Consider the following 24,070-nt stretch of genomic DNA (forward strand, 5'->3'; position numbering starts at 1 on the left):
TTTTGTCATGCGACATTGTGAAAATGAACTTAAGTCGGGAACTGAAAGTGATAATTTACTTTCTCTTCTCCTGCTTTCCTCTGACCTCTCTAACAAGCATTGCAGTCATTTCAATAGATCGGATGCATGCAACAATTCGTCCCTTCAGGCATCGCCTCATCAAAAAGTGGGTCTACGGGGTAACAATTGCTGGTGTCTGGGTTTTAGCTGCAATGGTATCAACTGCCAGTATAATACTTTTCGAATATGGGAAGGAATGGTCGTATCATATTTACTTATGGCAATCATACTGTTGTTTGTGTCTATTTGTTATCTGTGTTTCTTACTCTTCCATTGCTGTTAAATTTTTGTGTGGAGCGCATCCTCAGTACCATGGTGCAGCCAACAGACAAGGGAAACTGACCGTAACATTATTCATAATGACTATCGTATCCTTACTGATGTGGCTACCGAGCTTGGTTTATATTTTTTTCTATCACAATCTTTGACTAGTACCATGGAATTCCTTTCTACCGAGAAATTAGTACGTTTGGAGCTTTCTTTATTCTTTCTATCTTTTATGAACTGGCTTGTTAATCCCATCGTTTACACAATCAGAATGCCAGAGTTTAGGAAAGCTCTCCTGCTGTTATTTAAACGTCAACGAAGACAAAATGCCCGAGATATTCCTCTTCATGCGCTTTAATGTACTTTGTTTTGAAAACCAACTTATGATTTCGTCATCTTCAAAAAAAAAAAAACACAAGTTTATTGTATACTATTGTTGCGGCCTTTAAAGTTCGATAAAAAGGCCGTAAATAAATGTTGTGGTGCAATTTTTTCCTTGGTTCAAATCCTTTTTTCCTTTGTTTTAAACTCTGATTCTCAATCGTACACAACCATACCGCAACACAAAGGAAAACAAAATCTAAACCATTGATGAGTTGAACCACAGTATTTTGTCAAATACCACAACTAAATATAGAGCCGGTTAGTAGTCTTGTTTATCTTTTCGTTACGTTTAATATGCTTCCAAAAATATGAAAAGATATCCTTTACATTTCCTTGTTTAGAGTTAGTCATTATGATTGTGGTCGCAAAACATGAAATATATCCATTATGTACATTAAGCGCAGAAATTGTTTAGTTCTTAATTTGTTATTTTACAACGAGATATCTACTTTAATAATGCGACTTGTTTTGATTGTAAAATAACGCTGTTAGTAAAATCAGTATTTTAAAGAGACTTCAATAAAGTTGCTATTTATATAAACAGAATTTCTTTACGTTCTTATCTGTGTCTGGAATATCACAAGGAATGGGCCGGAAAAACGCTGAAATGGAAAAAGCACACTTCAGTGTCCTAAAGATGGGAAAAGTCAGAAGTTTGTTAAAAAAGTCTTTTTTTTCCACGCCAATTTTAGGAGAGGATTATGAGAATGTTGTTTTTCCTCGTTGTGTGGTTAAGGACATTTGTATACAGCTTGCCAGATACATTCAAGACTCTTTCTGCCACTATTGTTGAACATTTCCGGGTCTTTTTTGGGAGATAATATATAGCCAAATCTGGGAAGGGAAGTCAATTGAAAACTTTGAAAATCATAGATGAATGAAGAGTCATCAAAACTATTTAGCCTTTCTCGAGAAATAGAAATTTGTAAACAAGTTAGAGTTTTGCTTCTTCAAACATATATTTTACATCAGAAAACTTTCCCCAGATAAATGAGGATGGAGACATATCAAATAGTCTGGATTGAATATTGTCATCACTGGAAACTCAATCCAGTAAATCCATCTTGTCAGTTCGTGTCCTTAAACTGCGCCATGAATTCTTGGTGAAAGGTTCTTAGTCGCTCAAACATTGGAGCGAACGTCTCTTCAGAAGGAAGAATAGTGATCCTATCAAGAAAGATTAAAACATGAAACCGTTTTTAAGTTATTTCCTTCGTATGGATAGTGGGTCTGTAAAATCAAAACGTTTTGAATTATTTTAACCCACAATGTAGAGATCAAACTTGGTCCAATTTCATCAGACTTTCATCACACGCTGACAGAACGTCCCTTTTACGGACAAGTCGCTTTTAGGACGCCTTTTCCCACGTAAGTTTAAGCTGTGGTCCATACCGTATAATCCCGGTTGTAAGCCCTTCTATTTGTAAACACCAACTTTATCCCAGTTGCAGGCCCTCCACTAAGCCCCCATCACCCCGGCTATGGGCTGATCTGTGTATACCCTCATTGCGTTCGTCAGAACGCATCCTAATTTGGTGTTCCTGTGGTACAAAGGCAGAATTTTGGGGGGTTGGGTGGAAAGAGGGGTCCTTTCAAATTTAAAGGTGCAGTCAATCTGATCGATCTAAATATATTAGACAAGCCTGCGAAAATCTTGTGACACAAGGGCGCAAATTATATCACACAAAAGTTTTTAAAATTATCAAAATTCCGACCTGAAGTTGATGGCCCTTGTTAATTCAAATCGACTGGATCGCACATTGTGGGTTCCGGATTTTATGCGGTAGATCCCGGATGGCGGGTGCTGGATTCAGTATTCCTTGTCCATGAAACTTGGATTCCAGATTCCAGTCGTTAGCGAGATTCCGGGCTTTCTATATAGAGCAGGCCCCAGTTGTTCAAAAGCTGGATAACGCTATCCACCGGATAAATCTCTATCCAGTGGATAGTGCAATTTGTTTCGCTAATAGTTACCTATCCACTGAATTTATCCGGTGGATAGCGCTATCCATCTTATGAACAACCGGGTCTGAATTCCGAATTTCAAACCCCTGAACTGATTCCTGATCAGTCTACAAGAAAAAAATTCCAGGGTTCCGGAATTCGGATTACCGTACACCTAGGATATCCATTTCTGGCAGTATTTTGCAGTGTGGCTCTAGAAATCAGGGCCGGAAACAGGACATGATACCTTGGCTGCCTCGATAGCTTTCTTTGGAAGTGTTTTCCTTGGAAACGCATACATTGCACCTGCCACCTCGTTACACTTAACATTTTCCACTGAGTTAAGAACTTCCGATATTATCTTTGCTTTCTTCCTGTAAGAATCCTTGATGAATGTTACTTCCTGTACAACGAGTTAAGCAAAAAAAAAAAAAAAAATGTATTAGGCATAGATATAAAAAAAGATTGGAAAAGATTCCCGGCCTTTTATAATTTCCCTAGTGCGTCGCACTTGAAGATCATTTTCTATGCATTTAAGCAAATTGCCAAATATTTCGGGAATGAATCGGAATTTTTTTCGTTTTGGAGGCAATGTCACAAATGTTTGGATGACAATACAATACAATACAATTCAATAAAATGCAAGGCAAAGCAAAGCAATGCAATGCAATCCAATGCAATGCAATACAATGTTATAACCTTTATTTAACGCGGTCAAATGTGCTTCAGTAGCTAAATAGCTACTTTACAGACATGAAGGAAGAAGGTTTAAATTGTTAAAATTCACATAAAACCTGAAACATGTTATAACCGTAGCGGCTTATGAGACATCCTTAAAAATAAGAGCACAAAAGAAGAAAGGTCTAATTATTCCGATGGGATTTATGCACACAGTGTAATAAAAAAACTAAAATAAATTAATACATTTTGGCGCGCGAGTGGAACTCGTTCACTCGCCGCCAGTCCCAACGCAGGCCAAAGGATCTGTAGTAAATGGCGTTTTTTCTTTGTACTATCTTGCACTTCTGTTTTACTTGGCATAATTTTATCAAAAAAATTCAGGAAAAATTCAGGAACTATCGACATGAAATAAGTTATAAGTTGAAACTGTAAGGACACCTAGAGAAACTACAGCTCGTGTCCTACTTTGCTTGAATGATGCACGGACGCGAAATAATCGTTGTAGTTGTCCATCAAATAGGGTCGATTGGTTGTGGGCTGATTAAAACAAGGAAGTTAAAGTTAACAAAAAGCATACTCAGTAGCAAATTTTTAGTTATTTAGTGGGGGTAGATATATTTAGGGGTGAAAAATGATGGCTAAGACAATTATTCATGGTACTGAAGCTTTAATAGTGAAATATTATTTCCCAAAACAGATGTGCAGATAATTTACAAGAACGTATAAATCGAGGAAAGACTATTTTTCGCTGGAGTTACCTCCAACGCAGACGTCTTTTACAAGCCGAACTGATATTTTCCAAACAAAAACTTTTAATATACTTTTTCGCTTCATCAGTGCGGACATCCAGCGTAGCATTTGCGAAAGGTTAGTTATTTAAACAAAACAAAACGGCTGAACAAAACGAGCCTGTACACAGACGTTGTTTTATTTTTCTTTTCGTTATTTTCGAAAACATCGGCGAGCGAGAACGAGCGCGGAGCGCAAGAAAGAAAAATAAAGAATTTTCTTTTTCCCCACCCTTAACCCCTTCCGCTGGCGGTCAGTAAATTCCCCGCGGTTTTTGTTTTTTATTACGCGCGCTCGATGGACTTTGAAGAGAAAATACAGGGTCTGTGAACAGGCTAGGATAAAACGAAACATATTGAAGGTTTTTACTGCGGTATCATGCAGTCAGTGAGCAAAAAATTTGATGTTAAACATACCAGTCATAGAGCGATAGATATACTAGCCTGTTCCAGGCTCCGAGATAGTGGTGAAAAGTCGTTCAGTAAAAAGAAATGCGAAAAACGCGCGGGTGCTGGGGAGAGACACCGCCCCCTTTCCCAAGTCGCGCCCGTCTTATTTTCGCTTTGCTTGTTTTAATACGTCTGCACTATACTAACCCCGTGGGGGGGGGGGGGGGGGAGTGCGGGCAAGGGGTGGGGATTTGACAAATTTTAAAATTTTGCGATCAAATTCCCCAGGGTGGGAAACGAAAGGTCAATCAAAAGTGTCAAAAAAGCCCCCACCCCAGGGGAAAAAATCTAAACAAACAATACTATAATACTATATAAAACGAATAAAAGAACATTTCAAACACGTTGTTACTACTTTTATTTACGGTTAACGGAAGCTCCATTAAATTACTCGTTGTAATTAAGTATTTTCTCTCTCCACTAGCATCTCTTATCTTGAACAACAAAATCACTCCAGGAAGATTGACCGTGCTATATATTAACTTAAAATGCTTTATAACATCTGCTCAACATGTCGGAACAGGTCGGATCAGTGACCCATAAAAAATCCTCTGACTTTCATGGTGGAATTCGATTTCAATCGAGTTTTACAATCAGATGGGAACTTGAAGATAAAAACTTTCTCAAAATAGACATTATCTGTTTAGATGACAGTTTAAAGTATCGGATTATGGCGATTAAAACAAATGAAAACTTCATACCTTTCTCCAACAGCGTGACTTTCAGGAAGCCTCGAGGGACGGACTTGGTAACTGCTTCTGAATTGATACCAGGCTTCTGTCGGTCAAAGTTAAACGTTCCGACCCCGGGGTCGCTTCGCACGATCAAAAGCCCGATAGCGGGGATAGTCCCAGGCATCAAATCCCCTACCCTTGCCCGCACTCCCCCACCACGGGATTTACCTTGATAGGTGCATAATCTTAGAGAAGCGAATATAAGTCCTACTTAGACCGCGGTTTAGGACATTTAGTGGACCTTCAGATCTTCTCAAGTGTAGTAGAGACACCCAACGACTGTCTTCTGTTAGAAGATTAAGCACAATCATTTTTTTCTGGAAATTTCTATAGATAGCTCGAGAAACTGGGTTAAAAGTTCTAGATGAAATTCATTTAAGTTATTCGAAGTTTCAGTCTAAATTAACTGTTCTACAATTTTCTGAACTCGGAAGGTTTAGTCATCACTTCGTAAAAAAGGCCGGACTTCTAAAATTTTTGCCTTTGGAAACAGTAACAGAAAGGGGTATCGCAAAATGGTTAGTTTCCAGTAAAAAATTAAAATTTAAAGCATATAGAATTTTGGGACGCCCTAGGATGACGCGAACAGATTAAAAGTTTACAGAGCTTTCTAGAACGCATTTGCAAAGCTTTGAAAACAATCTAAAAAGATATCCTAAAATGGTTTTTGAAGAATATTGGAGAAAGCCGGCGATGGGTATAACAGATATCTAGTCTTTAAGAACCGAATAAACCTAAGTTCTATACCTAGACCACGTTTTAGCTATAGGACAATCGGAAGTGGCCACGAGATCTTTCACATGTTTCTGATGTAGGTTGTTTCAAGTAGCGCGTGCTTCTCTCCTCCTCACTATATATGCCTACATTGATATATTCTAGTGCAATGAAAAATATTTAAATACAAGGATCGGCAGAGCCAAGCAACGTGGGACGTCTTCATATTTTCAGGAAAAATTTCAGCTCCGTTAACCGAGTGAAATTGTTCACGTTTGCACGAAAGTAGACTCGGAAAAATGACTACGATTTTTTTTTTGCTATCAAGCTTTGAAAGTTCATTTGACAGTAACTTCATTAGATTGGATGCACGCAACAATTCGTCCCTTCAGGCATCGCCTCATCAAAAAGTGGGCATACGGGGTAACAATTGCTGGTGTCTGAGTTTTAACTGTAATGTTATCAACCGCCACTTTTATAATCAGACAACGATATGGAGAATGGTTATACAGTTATGACGTATGGCAATCATTCGTTTGTTGAGTCAATTGGTTATCTAGTTTGTTTCTTACTCCTCCATTATTCTAAAATTTCTGTGTGGAGCGGTGAAATTATTATTGTATGTGTCGATCAAATAGTATAGGGCCGATTTGTTTTTTGGGCGGATTGACGAACCCCGGGGGGGTACTCGATATATCCCTGGGTGGGGAGGTGCGGCGCGGCCCCTCATACCCTGACCCTGTTTAAGACAAATATCGCTGATTTTCCTACCCTGTTTAAGACAGAATTCCGATTTTTGATACCCTGATTAAGACATTTATCCTGTTTAAGACAAAAATTGATAAATCGATACCTTGATTAAAACAAAAAATGATAAATTCGATACCCCGTTTAAGAAAAAAATCCCGAAAAACGTAACCTGGCTGGCCGCACGTCCCCATTAAGCCCTTATAAGGGAGTACCCCCCCCCCCCTCGGTGACGAACAAAGTTCTGATTAAAAAAATATGGGGGTAGATATACTAAGCGGAAGATGATAAGCAAAGGAAATTACTCAAGGTAATTAGCTCACTCTTTAGTGCAAAATTTCCATATTTAAAACAGTCATGTGCAGATAATTTAAGATTGGAAGATTATTCTTCGCCGGAGTAACACTGTCCAACGCAGATGCCTTTTACAAGCCTAACTGATGATTAATTTTTCAAATATAGATACATATTTTTCCCATCGCTTTATCAGAGTAGACATCCAGCAAAGCATTTTGTGAAAGGTTAGTTATTTAAAAGAAGAAAAACAAAAAAAATTTTAACTTTGGTATCATACAACTGAGTATTTCTTTAAGAACCGGATATTTGACCTAAGTCCTGCTTATAGACCACTGGTGCAAATATTCAGAGGACCTTCAGAAATTTTCATGTGGTAGAGGCACACAAAGACTTTTTTTCTGTAGAATATCTGTTCGAAAAGGAACTCAGTATTGTCTGTAGATTCCTATAGCTCGAGATAGGTTTAAAATTCTTAGATGAATGTTCCATTGTTTGTCTCAGTTTTTGGAATTCAGTCTGTTAATGTTTCTACGATTAACTGAATTTGGGTTTTTACCTTTCTTTTCCCAGGTTTAGTTATCATTCGTAAATTTGAAGGACTACCAGAATTTTCGGCTTTCTGAAACAATAGCGGAAAGAGGTATTCGGAAAAAGATAAGCTTAGAACGCGCGCATTTTCAGAGCTATAAGAGCATTCTTACTAACTGAAGTATTTGGACAGAACTTTTATATATCTAAAGCTCATTAAAACGAGCACATTTTGCAAGTCCCTTAGCCCACTGTTATATCTAGGTTCCGCTGTATATTGCCATATAAGCTGCTGTCGAGCTAACTATAGACGTCAGACCTAATTTCCTTTGTTAAGTCGTAAGGTTTTATTAATTTGGCGGATGAACTTGTTGCGACCCGTATTGGAGTTACAAGACAAAAACCATTGAAGATTGAGTTTTAAAATAAATGGTGGCAAATTCATTTGACACAACCTACGTCACATAAAAAATATATGTATGGAGCTAACATGACAAGACGTTCGGTTGACTTTGAAATTGGTAGAAGATAACTGACAATGCAATCGACTTTTTCCGTTCTCACTATGGATAATTGATTGTCTTAAAAGAGTTAGCTTAACTTTTAGTTAAGGTGAGCATTTTTGCATACTTTTATCAGACAATTACACATCAAATAATGTTTTAACGGGGCTTTAATTATATACAAGTCAATAAAATACAATTTAAAGAAACAGTTCGTGTTCGTTTAGTGCTCGAATGATAGACCGCGCGGCGATATAATCATTGTGAGTGCCGATCAAGTAGGGTCCATTTAATGTGGGCTGATGGAAAGAGGAAGTTCAATTTAACAACTGAAAGTTTAATTCAGAACCTTTTCTTAAGGCGGTACGTATATTAAGCGGAAAAAAGAAGGCAATTATTTAAGTATTTTATCTTAAGTGCAATATTTCCCAAAACAGGTGTTCAGATAATTCAAGACCGTATTAACCGAGCCGGACGTTATTCTTCGCCTGAGTAACATCCAACGCAGAATCCTTTTACAAGCCTAACTGATATTTTGCAAACTCGTTTTCTGATTCGTCAGTGGAGGCATCCAGCAAAGAATTTTGTGAAAGGCTAGTTACGCACAAGAAGAAAAGAAATGCAAGTCTATCGTAGAGTTGAGCATTTATTTAAGAACGGCATATCTTTAAACCTAAGTCCTACTAATAGACGACTGTTTAAGACATTCATAGGACTTTTTGACCTTTTCAAACATGTGGTAGGGACCGGCGTTGAATTTTTTCTGTAGAAAAGCTATTCGAAGAGGCACAGAATTGTCTGGAAATTTCTATAGCTCGAGAAAAAAATTTCAAGATAAAAAATTTCCATTCGTCTCAGTTTTTTGAAGCTTTAAGTCCATTAATTTTTCTACGATATTCTGAAGTTCGTTTTTTACCTTTCACTTCCCAGGTTTGATCATCATTCCTAAAAAGGACTACTAAAATTTTTGGCCTTGGAAACAGTAACGGAAAGAGGTATCGCAAAATGTTGAGTTTTCAGTAAACTATACAAAAGCATTAAATATTTTTGGAACAGTAATATGAAGGAGGTATTAAATTCGCATAGACTAAGGAGCTCTTAGAATTACAAAACAGTTAAAAATCTGATAGTGCTTCTTAGAAAGCATTTGGAAAGCTTTAAAAAAAAACTAAAAAGACATCCTAAAATGATTATAATAGGATTTTTGATAAGGCTGGCTTTGTGTATGGTGGGTTGTTTCAAGCAGCGCCATGTTTCTCTCGCTTCTAACTATATATGCCTACACATAAATGCTCGCAATGTTTTAATACAGGGATTAGCCGAGCTGAAAGCGACTTAGGCTCTCGTCATATTTTCATATGCGAAATTTCCGTTCCGTTTACCGAGTGAAATTGTTTACGTATAAAGTTATCAAAATATATCAAAATCATATGTGGGAACTGTGGGGTGAAGAATTATATGAAAGAATGTCATCGCAGTTGTAGACGCAACTTTTGCAGTTGGGAAAAGAAAGCCTTTTGCAGTTGCGTCTATAACTGCGATGATCTTAGTTCTTTCATATATAGAGGATATGATATGAATTTTATGTTCGAGTAGCAAGAACAATATCTCACGAGTGAGCGAAGCGAACGATTGAGATATTCTTCAAGCGTTGCAAGCGTTACAAGCGTTGCAGTAATTTCATTGGATCAGATGCATGCAGCAATTCGTCCCTATACAGCCCTTAGGCATCGCCTCATTAGAAAGTGAGTCTACAGGGTAACAATTGTTGCTCTTGTCTAGGTTTTACCTGCAATGTTTATTATACTAATCCTTAAAAATCGAATGTAGCACATCTAGTGGACCTTCAGTCTTTTCACATGGTAGCCTGGGGCACCCAACGACTAGTTTCTGTGAAATAACTGTTCGAAGAAGCACATATTATCTAGAGATTTCTATGGCTCGAAAAATTAATTAAAAATTCATGGATGAATGTATCATTCATCTCAGTTTTTCGAAGTTTTCAGTCTTGAACTTCTCTGATTGAAGTTGGGAATGGGATTTTCACTTTTCACTTGTCTTCCCATATTTGGTCTTCGAAAAAATGGACTACTTATAATAAATTTTGGGCTTTAAAATCAGTAACGGAAAGATGTACATCGGAAAATGTTGAGTTTTCTGTATATTTAATAGCATCAAAGATTTTCGAAAAAGTAAAGCGCTAATAAATTCGCATAGGCTGAAGAAGCCCAAGGATGATCAAACAGATACAAATTTTTTAGAGTTCACTAGAACGCATTTGCAGAGCTGCTTTTTAAAACAACAATCTTAATGCTACCCTTAAATGGTTTGAGTAAATTTTGGAGAGGGGCGGCGTCGGATATGGTAGGCGGGTTGTAGAACCATGTTTCTCTCCTCCTCACTATAATACATAACTTACCTAAAAATAGTTGCAATGGAAAATGTTAAAATACAAGGATTGTCCGAGCTAAGCCGCGACTTAAGGCCCTCTTCAGTCATATTTTCATAAGAGATTTCAGCCGCTTTAACCGAGTGAAATTATTCACGAAGAGTATGCATGCAACATCTATTTTTTTTCCAGTCTCACTATCGACATTTGATTGTCTTAAAAGGGGTAACTGAAATGATAGTCACATTTTCATTTTGGTGATCAGTTACTCCCTATATACCAAACAGACCTTCAATATTTTTAAAGAGAGAAATAAAAATGTTAAAAAAGTATTAATGTAATAGATTCAAATACAATTTTAGCCACAGTTAGATTGTTAGTTAACTAGTTGGTTAGTAATACCCTTTGCATTTTACCACGAACATTTTTTGCTCCTGATGTAATAACATATGAAAACCTTAAAGTCAAGAAGACTTTTGCAGGGACTGATCAAACAACGTGAAATAGAGTTAAGTTGCGATATTTCGACTGGCCAATACCAGTCTTCATTGTTTATCTATTTTGACTGATCACGATCTTTTTGGATCCGACGTTGAGTAAGATTGTTCGTACACGGTTTTTGCAGTGTTTGTTTTACCTTAACTAAACATCACATAATAACATATGTTTAGCTGTATATGTCTAGCCGGATTTTAGAAAAACGTTATCGTCAAATGGACCTTTTGTTGCTCTTGTCTAGGTTTTACCTGCAATGTTTAAAATCGAATGTTTAACCAAAGTCCTATATTTAGCACATCTAGTGGAGCTTCAGTCTTTTCACATGGTAGCCTGGGGCACCCAACGACTGGTTTCTGTGAAATAGCTCTTCGAAGAAGCACATATTATCTAGAGATTTCTATAGCTCGAAAAAAGTTAAAAATTCATAGATGAATGTATCATTCATCTCAGTTTTTCGAAGTTTTCAGTCTATTAATTTCTCTGATTGAAGCTGGGAATGGGATTTTCACTTTTCATTTGTCTTCCCATATTTGGTCATCATTCGCAAAAATGGACTACTTATAATAAATTTTGGGCTTTAAAATCAGTAACGGAAAGATGTACATCGGAAAACGTTGAGCTTCTGTATACTTAATGGCATCAAAGATTTTCGAAAAAGTAAAGCGCTAATAAATTCGCATCGGCTGAAGAAACCCAAGGATGACCAAACAGATACAAATTTTATAGAGTTTCATAGAACGCATTTGTAGAGCTGCTTTTTAAAACAACAATCTTAAAGGTATCCTTAAATGGTTTTTTTGAGTAAATTTTGGAGAGAGCCGGCGTCGGATATGGTGGGCGGGTTGTAGAGCGATGTTTCTCTCCTCCTCACTATAATATATACTCTCCTAAAAATACTTGCAATGGAAAATGTTAAAATACAAGGATTGTCCGAGTTAAGCCGCGACTTAAGGCCCTCTTCAGTCATATTTTCATGAGAAATTTCAGCCCCTTTAACCGAGTGAAATTATTCACGAAGAGTATGCATACAACATCTATTTTTTTCCGGTCTCACTATCGACATTTGATTGTCTTAGAAGGGTTAACTGAAATGATAGTCACATTTTCATTTTGGTGACCAATTACTCCCTATATACCAAACAGACCTTCAATATTTTTAAACAACGAAATAAAAATGTTAAAAAAGTATTAATTTAATAGATTCAAATACAATTTTAGCCACAGTTAGATTGTTAGTTAATTAGTTAGTTAGTAGTACCCTTTGCATTTTACCACGAACAGTTTTTGCTCCTGATGTAATAACATAATGTTTTAAGCTGTATATATCTAGCCGGAGTTTTGAAAACGTTATCGTCAAAAGAACCTTTTCCGTTCAACAGTTTTTTTCGGCCAAAAACTATATCCAAAGTAGCCCATTATAAAACCTAAGACTGCAACCATTGCTTTTTTTTCTTCTCCTCCTTTCCTGATCTCCTCGCTCTTTCTTTATCTCCTTTCCTTTTCCTTTTTCATTAATGGCTTAAGACACCTGCCTTTTGACGCCTTTTCAGTCAAATGACTGCAGATTTCGTTAGGTTGGTTTTACAAAAATCGTTTAAATATACTATAATATATTTTATCAGCAGATGTAGAGCCATTTTCTTTGGAAATGCTGTAAATAAGCCGCCACCATTATGATAATGATAATTCTCAGGTGAACGAGCCCTGAGTAGAGGTTAATTAGTTTTAAAAACATTCAGCACTGAAACGAAATTTAATGCCCTCAACTTTTAGTCAACCAATTTATCCTAATCTGCCCTCAAACGTCACTGATATTTTTTCCACAGGTGAAAACAAGGGGTTTCACTTCAGCTTTTGGGAAGGCAATTTGAAAACCTTTAAGTTAAAGGTGAGCTCTCTAATTCGTCGAATTATTATTCATGTATCTTCATTACTGTTTGTTCACCTCCTACTTTTCTTTTCTAGGTAATCAAACTTTATTCAATTCAAATTATTTCTAAAGGTAGACGAACAACAGAAGAGAACGGGTAAAAGGGTGAAGCGAAAAGGAGTAAAAGAAAACAAGTCATGCTATTATCTTCATCCGAGTGCATCACCTGGTTTGCTGTATTCCTTACCGTGTGTGTGTCTATAGTAACAGTGAACCTTCTATCAATCATTCTTTTTATAAAAAACCGCAGTCTTCGTACTCGTGCCATGTACCTAGTTATAAGCCTGACCATAGCTGATATGTTTGTCGGAGGATTTTCTCACCTTCATCCATTTCGACTCCTCTCACTTTTGTCATGCGACATTGTGAAAATGAACTTAAGTCGGGAACTGAATGTGATAATTAACTTTCTCTTCTCCTGGTTTCCTCTGACCTCTCTAACAAACATTGCAGTCATTTCAATAGATCGGATGCATGCAACAATTCGTCCCTTCAGGCATCGCCTCATCAAAAAGTGGGTATACGGGGTTACAATTGCTGGTGTCTGGGTTTTAGCTGCAATGGCATCAACTACCAAATTCAAGAAATGGTCGTTTCTTTTTAACTTATGGTCATCATACTGTTGTTTGTGTCTATTTGTTATCTGTGTTTCTTACTCTTCCATTGCTGTTAAATTTTTGTGTGGAGCACATCCTCAGCACCATAGTGCAGCCAACAGACAAGGGAAACTGACCGTAACATTATTCATAATGACTATCGTATCCTCACTGATGTGGCTACCACATGCGGTTTATATTTTTCTTCTATTTCAATCTTTGACTAGTACCATGGAATTCCTTTCTTCCGAGAAATTAGTACGTTTGGAGCTTTCTTTATTCATTCTATCTTTGATGAACTCGCTTGTTAATCCCATCGTTTACACAATCAGAATGCCAGAGTTTAGGAAAGCTCTCCTGCTGTTATTTAAACGTCAACGAAGACAAAATGCCCGAGATATTCCTCTTCATGCGCTTTAATGTACTTTGTTTTGAAAATCAACTAATGATTTCGTCATCTTCAAATAAAAAAAAAACACTAGTTGATTGTATACTATTGTTGCGGCCTTTAAAGTTCGATAAAAAGGCCGTAAAAAATGTTGTGGTGCAATTTTTTCCTTGGTTCAAATGCTTTTTTCCTTTGTTTTAAACTCTGATTCTCAATCGTACATAACCATACCGCATGGCTCCACAAATGTCCAGCGCTGGCCACAAGCAATTAATCGCCGAATTCGCCAAACTATAAACAAAAATTCAAAGAGATGGCAAAGGGGCCCTTTGCAAAGTGGCGATTTTGGCGAAAATGGCGTATTTGGCGAAAATGGCAGAAATGGCGCTTAATCGCCAAAATCGCCAAACTGTAAACAGAAATTCAAATGAGATGGCAAAGGGGCCCTTTGCAAAGTGGCGATTTCGGCGAAAATGGCGTATTTGGCGAAAATGGCAGAAATGGCAATTAATCGCCAAAATCGCCAAACTATAAACAGAAATTCAAATGAGATGGCAAAGGAGCCCTTTGCAAAGTGGCGATTTCGGCAAAAATGGCGTATTTGGTGAAAATGGCAGAAATGGCGCTTAATCGCCAAAATCGCCAATCTATAAACAAAAATTCAAATGAGATGGCAAAGAGGCCCTTTGCAAAGTGGCGATTTTGGCGAAAATGGCGTATTTGGCGAAAATGGCAGAAATGGCAATTAATCGCCAAACTCGCCAAACTGTTAACAAAAATTCAAATGAGATGGCAAAGGGGCCCTTTGGAAAGTGGCGATTTCGGCAAAAATGGCGTATTTGGCGAAAATGGCAGAAATGGTAATTAATCGGTAAAATCGCCAAACTATAAACAAAAGTTCAAATGAGATGGCAAAGGGGCCCTTTGCAAAGTGGCGATTTTGGCGAAAATGGCGTATTTGGCGAAAATGGCAGAAATGGCGTTAATCGCCAAAATCGCCAAACTGTAAACAAAAATTCAAATGAGGTGGCAAAGGGGCCCTTTGCAAAGTGGCGATTTCGGCGAAAATGGCGTATTTGGCGAAAATGGCAAAAATGGCAATTAATCGCCAAAATCGCCAAAATATAAACAAAAATTTAAATGAGATGGCAAAGGGGCTTTGCAAAGTGGCGATTTCCGCGAAAATGGCGTATTTGGCGAAAATGGCAGAAATGGTAATTAATCGCCAAAATCGTCAAAATATAAACAAAAATTCAAATGAGATGGCAAAGGGGCCCTTTGCAAAGTGGTGATTTCGGCGAAAATGGCGTATTTGGCGAAAATGGCAGAAATGGCAATTAATCGCCAAACTATAAACAAAAATTCAAATGAGATGGCAAAGGGGCCCTTTGGAAAGTGGCAATATTAGCGAAAATGGCGTATTTGACGAAAAAGGCAGAAATGGCGCCTAATCGCCAAAATCGCCAAACTGTCAACAAAAATTCAAATGAGATGACAAAGGGGCCCTTTGGAAAGTGGCGATTTCGGCGAAAATGGCAGAAATGGCGATTAATCGCAAAACACGCCAAACTGTAAACAAAAATTCAAATGAGATGGCAAAGGGGCCCTTTGGAAAATGGCGATATTGGCGAAAATGGCGTATTTGGCGGAAATGGCGATTAATCTCCGAAATCGCCAAACTGTAAACAAAAATTCAAATGAGATGGCAAAGGGGGCCTTCGGAAAATGGCGATATTGGCGAAAATGGCGTATTTGGCGAAAATGGCGGAAATGGCGATGAATCGCCGAAATCGCCAAATTATAAACAAAAATGCAAATGAGATGGCCAAGGGGCCCTTTGGAAAGTGACGATTTTGGCGAAAATGGCGCGCACTAATTCTGTATCTTTTCATCAACCACAAATAAAAAAAAATATAGAGAGAGTGCATGTTGGCCTTGTTCTTAAAACGTGTTTTGGCAGAGATGGCAATTACTCGATGAAATACCTAATTTGTCAAGACAAATTGAAATGACATAGCAAAGGGTCCGTTTCGAAATGGCTATTAATTGCCAAATAGTACCACATATTAATATAAAAATGTTTCCAGTAGTATAATTGTATACTAATAATGACAACGCTACTGTAACTTAAGTGTCATTAATCTGTTTTTAATCCTTTTACCTTTAATTGATAACCTCTTGTGATTTGAAATTCGTCCCAGACAAGAGTGTTTGGTCGGGAATTACCACTTATAACTAATTTCTTGCTCAATTCAAATCGAATAGCCAACGAGTTGTATTCGATTATCAGTAAATGGTAATCTTCGTAATGTTCATGGCAACTTTCTTACCAAAAAATCCAAGATAGATATCCTTAATTTTCCAGGCTTGTAGGCATTGTTTGAATAGCGACAGTTCAACATTATATGTTATGAGGAATCCAGGTTGGTTCTTGGCTACGCATTCAGATAATTAGATGGTCCGTATTGCCTTGTATATCCATCCTGTTTGTTATAATGGCGTTCAATCGTACAAGTATATATAAACGAGGTGGTTCATTGCAGTTTCACAGAACATGAACGTGTAAGGTTTAGTATTTGTTATATAGACGCGGCGGCCATGTTGAAATAGTCGATTTTGGATAACTACTTTATGTAAGTGGAAACGATTAGTGTCATTCCCAGCCGACTTTGGTGGTCACTCTATGTAAGCAAAACGATTAATGTCGTTCACAGGGACTCTCAGGCAATTGTTAAAATAGAAGGTAAAAAGGTCGGGTGACGTGTTTCGACGAGCATTAGCATTAGCAATTTAATGGAACACATATTGTACTGAGAATTGGTTTGGTGGTCTCAGCGCAAAAAAACAATACATTTTCTAAATTTCTGGCCCCATCTCATAAAGCAATAATGGGACACATTTTTTAAGAACGAGACAAACATGTACACTCTCTTTTTATATATCTAGTTGATGAAAAGATACAGAATTAGTTTGAATGGGATATGTTTTATAAAAGAAATAAACAAGTTATTATTTTGATCCAATGTTTATGTTCAATAAATGCGGTGAAGTATTGGGCACAAGTGACATTTCGTGCAGGTTTACATAAGGCGGAAATAAGCGAATTCACACATTTCAAAATGGCGCATACAAGCTGCTGGACTTTTCGGCTTTCGTTACTTTTAGGGGACCGTTTCTCTAAAGAGCAAAACAAGTAAGTGCGAGAAGAAAGTGAAGAGTTTAAAACGACGGAAGAAGATAATGTGTATAGTGGAGAACCAAAAAAGAATGAAGGGCACACAATGGTTATCGTGAAAGCATCTTTTAGCCAGGAACCATGCGTTTCGCAATCGCTTTTCATTTAAGGCTGCCTCACAATTTAATGGAACCAATGTGAAGAGAATTGAAACCAGTGAGGATTGTTAAGGTCTACATCGAACCTCAAAAGTTAGAGTGTCCATGGCAAGGAATTATTAAGATTTAAAGGACTTGGTAGTTCTCTCCTCGAGTAATTAGTGGACTTGTAAGTCTTTGAAAGGAATGAACCATACAAAAGCAAATGATGCTAGTGTGATATCATCACATCACTTTTGGTAAGTCAAGCGACATCGAAAGTAAGGAAATGTTTACTTAACCTGTGAAGTACATGGCACAAATACATATTAGCTTCACTGAAACGACCTCCATTTGTTGTTTTCAGATATATTTGATTCAGTTGTATTTGATAAAATAATGTTGTTTGACAGTTAGGTAAAGCTGTTTTGTCATATATTTGATTCAGTTGTATTTGATAAATGTTGCCTCACAGTTATTGGGGCCTCTTATTAGGCAAGTAATTTGAACTTTTTTTTAGTACTGTTGCCTCACAGCTATAAGGACCTCTCTAGTTATCTACTTTGAAGGGGCCACTTTTGGCATCCAATTTGAATATTTTGCCACATATCGCCAGCCCTCTGGCGATTTTTGCCAAAATCGCCAATTTCGCCAAAATCGCCAGCCTCCAAGGGGCCACTTTTGGCATCCAATTCAAATCGCCAGAGGCTGGTGATTTTTCGCCAGTTTCACCATTGCATGCATGGAGATTTTTGCCAAAATCGCCATTTTCGCCAAAATCGCCAGCCTCCAAGGGGCCACTTTTGGCATCCAATTCAAATCGCCAGAGGCTGGTGATTTTTCGCCAGTTTCACCATTGCATGCATGGCGATTTTTGCCAAAATCGCCAATTTCGCCAAAATCGCCATTTTCGCCAAAATCGCCAGCCTCCAAGGGGCCACTTTTGGCATCCAATTCAAATTGCCAGCGGCTGGCGATTTTTCGCCAGTTTCGCCATTTCCGCCATTGCATGCATTTCTGGACATAAGTGTGTCTGAGGTGAGGAAGTGTAAAATAACCCTACATTCCTTTCTCATCCCAAGTTCCACACTTCTCAGATGTGTAGAAGTGTGGAATAGTCTGACAAAGTCAGGATCATGTCACCCTTTTCCCCTGGTCGCGAAACCTCTGTCATGCTTTACTTATTCCACACTTCTCAGAGGTGTGGAAGTGTGGAAAAGTCTAACAAAGTCAGGATAATGTCACACTCTTCCTCTGGTCACGAACCCCTTGTCATTCTTTACTTAGTTCCACACTTCTTACAAGTGTGGAAGTGTGGAAAAGTCTGATAAAGTAAGGATAATGTCACACTTTTCCCCTGGTCACGAACACCTTGTCATTCTTTACTTACTTCTACACTTCTCAGAGGTGTAGAAGTGTGGAATAGTCTGACAAAGTTAGGATAATGTCACAGTTTTCCCCTCGTCACGAACCCCTTGTCATTCTTTACTTAGTTCCACACTTCTTACAGGTGTGGAAGTGTGGAAAAGTCTGACAAAGTAAGGATAATGTCACACTTTTCCCCTGGTCACGAACCCCTTGTCTTTCTTAACTTAGTTCCACAAATCTCAGAGGTGTGGAAGTGTGGAATAGTCTGACAAAGTTAGGATAAATTCGTCTAAAAATATATAGCATACTGTATAAAGTAATAATTGTGTCTTATCGGCCTAGAGTAGCTACCTGCAGATCTCTCTGTGGAAAAGGGGGATCACTGTTTAGGTGCGTGTTATAGGGTCGGCAATATTTATGTTATCTCTGCGGCACGTCACAAAATATTTGCATGTTCCACCCTCCTCTTCGTCTTTAGAGAGTCACGCTAAGGTGAATTTTTTTTTTCGAGGTTTTTTGGCCTTGAGCCACTCGCCTGCAACGCAAACAACGTAGAAGAGCTCAAAGGGGTAGTGAGAGGGAAAAGATGCGGTGAGCAATTGTTATGAATTTTTTTAGTACTAGAACGATCTGAGATTCATTTTTGGGGTCGTTGGCCAGAACAAATTTATTTTAATCCTATCACTTACTAAGTTATTTAATCACGGTCATTAATCCTTTCGCAGCATATAAGTGCATTCTAGCATGAAGCGATACAAACGTTTTGATGTTGTCATCTGACCTCTTTGTGTTCCACCTACAGATTGACACAGAAGTTTGCGAGCATTCCTTCTCTTAGCTGTCAAAATATGCAAAAATGACAAGGAAAATGAACAGAGGACACTTTGCCTATTTCATAATTTATGTCCAGAATTTACTTAATCTTAGAGAAGAGGAAAAACTACGAAACAGTGAATATATGGCGTGATCTAACAATGATCAAATTTGAATCCGTACTGATAAGGAAGAAAGCTTGGTTGGAGATCGGATTTCTTAACTTTAAGTTTCTTTCAACGGCTGGCATTGAAACAATGGTTATATCTGCTATTCAAAATAAAAATAGTTCTTGAGGAAAAATGTAAAAAACCATACAGAAATAAAACCATGTGCTCATAAAGCGCACTGAGCTTCTCGTGACTCAGGGAAAGTGTGACATTAAACTCAACTTGTCAGACTATTCTACCCTTCCACACCTCCGAGAAGTGTGGAACAAAGTAAAGAATGACAAGGGGTTCATGACTGGGGAAAAAGTGCGGCAATATCCTTACTTTGTCACACTATTCCACACTTCCAGACCTCTGAGAAGTGTAGAACTAAGTAAAGAATGACAAAGGGTTCATGACTGGGGAAAAGTGCGACAATATCCTTACTTTGTCGGACAATTCCACACTTCCACACCTCTGGGAAGTGTAGAACTAAGTCAAGAATGACAAAGGGTTCATGACTGGGGGAAAAGTGCGACAATATCCTTACTTTGTCGGACAATTCCACACTTCCACACCTCTGGGAAGTGTAGAACTAAGAAAAGAATGACAAAGGGTTCATGACTGGGCGAAAAGTGCGACAATATCCTTACTTTGTCGGACTATTCCACACTTCCACACCTCTGGGAAGTGTAGAACTAAGTAAAGAATGACAAAGGGTCCATGACTGGAGAAAAAGTGCGACAATATCCTTACTTTGTCGGACTATTCCACACTTCCACACCTCTGGGAAGTGTAGAACTAAGTAAATAATAATAATAATAATGTTTATTTCTTATATTGCGCAGTCTAGCATGCGATAAAGATATGATCGAGTGCGCATTACAACACTAAAATCTTAAAGGAATAAATGGCTAGTCCAAATAATGATAATAATAATAATAATTTACAATTTTCGGAAAACAATAAAAGTAAAATATGAGTTAATAAAAGAACTAATAAAAAGCTAATTTAAAAAGATGTGTCTTTAGTAAAACTTTAAAAATGTTCAATGATTGACATTGTCTAATTTCTAGAGGGAGTCGATTCCATACTTTGGGCGCAGCATTTTCAAACGCCCTATCCCCGAGTGTCTTTTTTGTTCTATAGGTATTGTCCATTAGGAGTATGCCCCGGTATGATCTCAACTGATACCGCGAGCTCTCTTTGATTTTTATCAAGTCTAAAAGATATTGTGGTGCGACGCCGTAGATACATTTGTGAACTAGCATTGCTATCTTTAATTCTATTCTGTGGGTAACCGGAAGCCAGTGCAGGTTGATCAGGGATGGTGTGATAGGATCATACCTAGATATAGTACATACCAGCCGAGCTGCCGCGTTCTGCAGGCGTTGCAGCTTACCAAGATGAACAGCGGGCGTACCATATAATAGACCGTTACAATAGTCTAATCGTGACATTATAATAGCCTGTACAATGGACTTCCTATTATCATATGATAAATACTTTCTAATACGCCGGATGTTATGTAGATGGTAATAAATATTCTGACATATGCTGTTAATATGTGTGGTCATATTCATGTTTGCATCAAACCAAGCACCCAGGTTTCTAACAGAGTAAACCGCAGAAACCTTTACCTCACCTACTTGCAAGTCACTTATCATAACCTTATTTAACTGTGCGCGTGTACCTATACACGTGTACCTTCTTTGTAAAGAATGACAAAGGGTTCATGACTGGGGGAAACGTGCGACAATATCCTTACTTTGTCAGACTACTCCACACTTCCACACCTCTGAGAAGTGTGGAACTAAGTAAAGAATGACACAGGGTTCATGACTGGGGGAAAAGTGCGACAATATCCTTACTTTGTCGGACTATTCCACACTTCCACACCTCTGAGAAGTGTGGAACTAAGTAAAGAATGACAAAGGTTCATTAATGGGGGGAAAAGTGCGACAATATCCTTACTTTGTCGGACTTTTCCACACTTCAACGCCTCTGGGAAGTGTAGAACTAAGTAAAGAATGAGAAAGGGTTCATGACTGGGGGAAAAGTGCGACAATATCCTTACTTTGTCAGACTACTCCACACTTCCACACCTCTGAGAAGTGTGGAACTAAGTAAGAAGTGAAGAAACTCTGGATTTCATGGCCAGGGCTGGACATGGCCCCAACACAAAGGAAAACAAAATCTAAACCATTGATGAGTTGAACCACAGTATTTTGTCAAATACCACAACTAAATATAGAGCCGGTTAGTAGTCTTGTTTATCTTTTCGTTACGTTTAGTATGCTTCCAAAAATATGAAAAGATATCCTTTACATTTCCTTGTTTAGAGTTAGTCATTATGATTGTGGTCGCAAAACATGAAATATATCCATTATGTACATTAAGCGCAGAAATTGTTTAGTTCTTAATTTGTTATTTTACAACGAGATATCTACTTTAATAATGCGACTTGTTTTGATTGTAAAATACCTCTGTTAGTAAAATCAGTATTTTAAAGGGACTTCAATAAAGTTGCTATTTATATAAACAGGATTTCTTTACGTTCTAATCTGTGTCTGGAATATCACAAGGAATGGGCCGGAAAAACGCTGAAATGGAAAAAGCACACTTCAGTGTCCTAAAGATGGGAAAAGTCAGAAGTTTGTTAAAAAAGTCTTTTTTTTCCACGCCAATTTTAGGAGAGGATTATGAGAATGTTGTTTTTCCTCGTTGTGTGGTTAAAGACATTTGTATACAGCTTGCCAGATACATTCAAGACTCTTTCTGCCACTATTGTTGAACATTTCCGGGTCTTTTTTGGGAGATAATATATAGCCAAATCTGGGAAGGGAAGTCAATTGAAAAACTTTGAAAATCATAGATGAATGAAGAGTCATCAGAACTATTTAGCCTTTCTCGAGAAATAGAAATTTGTAAACAAGTTAGAGTTTTGCTTCTTCAAACATATATTTTACATCAGAAAACTTTCCCCTGATAAATGAGGATGGAGACATATCAAATAGTCTGGATTGAATACTGTCATCACTGGAAACTAAATCCAGTAAATCCATCTTGTCAGTTCGTGTCCTTAAACTGCGCCATGAATTCTTGGTGAAAGGTTCTTAGTCGCTCAAACATTGGAGCGAACGTCTCTTCAGAAGGAAGAATAGTGATCCTACCAAGGAAGATTAAAACATGAAACCGTTTTAAGTTATTTCCTTCGTATGGATAGTGGGTCTGAAAAATCAAAACGTTTTGAATTATTTTAACCCATAATGTGGAGATAAAACTTGGTCCAATTTCATCAGACTTTCACACGATGACAGAACGTCGCTTTTACAGACAAGTCGCTTTTAGGACGCCTTTTCCCACGTAAGTTTAAGCTCTGGTCCATACCGTATAATCCCGGTTGTAAGCCCTTCTATTTGTAAACACCAACTTTATCCCAGTTCCAGGCCATCCACTAAGCCCCCATCACCCCGGCTATGGGCCGATCTGTGTATACTCTTACTGCGTTCGTCAGAACGCATCCTAATTTAGTGTTCCTGTGGCACAAAGGCAGAATTTTTCGGTGTTGGGGGGAAAGAGGGGTCTTTTCAAATTTAAAGGTGCAGTCAATCTAATCAATCTAAATATATAAGACAAGCCTGCGAAAACCTTGTGACACAGGAGCGCAAATGATATCACAGAGAGGTTTTTAAAATCATCAAAATTCCGACCTGAGGTGGATGGCCCTTGTTAATTCAAATCTTACCTGTAGTAAAAGTTGTTACCGCTGCCTATCATATCAAAAACGTGGCCAGGAATCATGTAAATTCTTGTTTTCTCAAGCGCCTTCGTCTGGTGGCATTTTCTTGGCCTAAATAACAATGACAATACAAACAACTCAGTAAACTCAAAAAATATCTACACATCACTTTTGTCCACCCAAAATCCTTTCACTTCGCTCACCAAACAGACCACATACATACTTTCCTTGTGCGGGGAATACCGTAAAATTCCGAAAATAAGCCCTTCCATGTATAAGCTTCTCCAAATATAAGCCCCAGGGAGCTTGTACTTGGAAAATTGCCCTCAAATACAAAGTAAAACAAAGCAAAAACGGTAAATTTACTTCTAACTATAAGGCTAGCCCAATCTATTTTGAAACGCAAATTTCCCTCCGTATATAAGGCCCTTCGAATATAAGCCCCTCCAAAAATAGGCCCCTCAAAAAGAACCTTTGAAAAATGTAAGTTCCCGGGCTTATTTTCGGAATTTTACGCTATCTGTATTTCAAAGAATCCCTCGATGAAGCCTTGACAGGGAGCTGGTACTATATCGATACGACATATGGAATTTAGCAATGCAATATGGAAAGTTGAGAAAGTGCAATTTTAATTTTCGAGGGACATTATCAGCAGCCTGAATAAGATGGGAGCCTATAGCGTCCTTTTCACTTTTTCTAACCGAAGAACGCCTTTTATGAAAACTGACACGGCGGCAAACGGGTTGGCATTCTTCTAATATAAGGTGCATCAACGAGAACCTTGGCTT

At 37.9% G+C, this 24,070-nt stretch overlaps 1 pseudogene; it reads left to right on the plus strand.

Annotated features, from left to right (window-relative positions):
* Window positions 1–23: 23 nt before the first annotated feature.
* LOC140925307 (uncharacterized) lies at window positions 24–685 on the plus strand (annotated as a pseudogene).
* The last annotated feature ends 23,385 nt before the right edge of the window (window positions 686–24,070 follow it).

The sequence above is a fragment of the Porites lutea genome, chromosome 2 (assembly GCF_958299795.1).
Source record: "Porites lutea chromosome 2, jaPorLute2.1, whole genome shotgun sequence".
Taxonomy (NCBI): Eukaryota; Metazoa; Cnidaria; class Anthozoa; order Scleractinia; family Poritidae; genus Porites; species Porites lutea.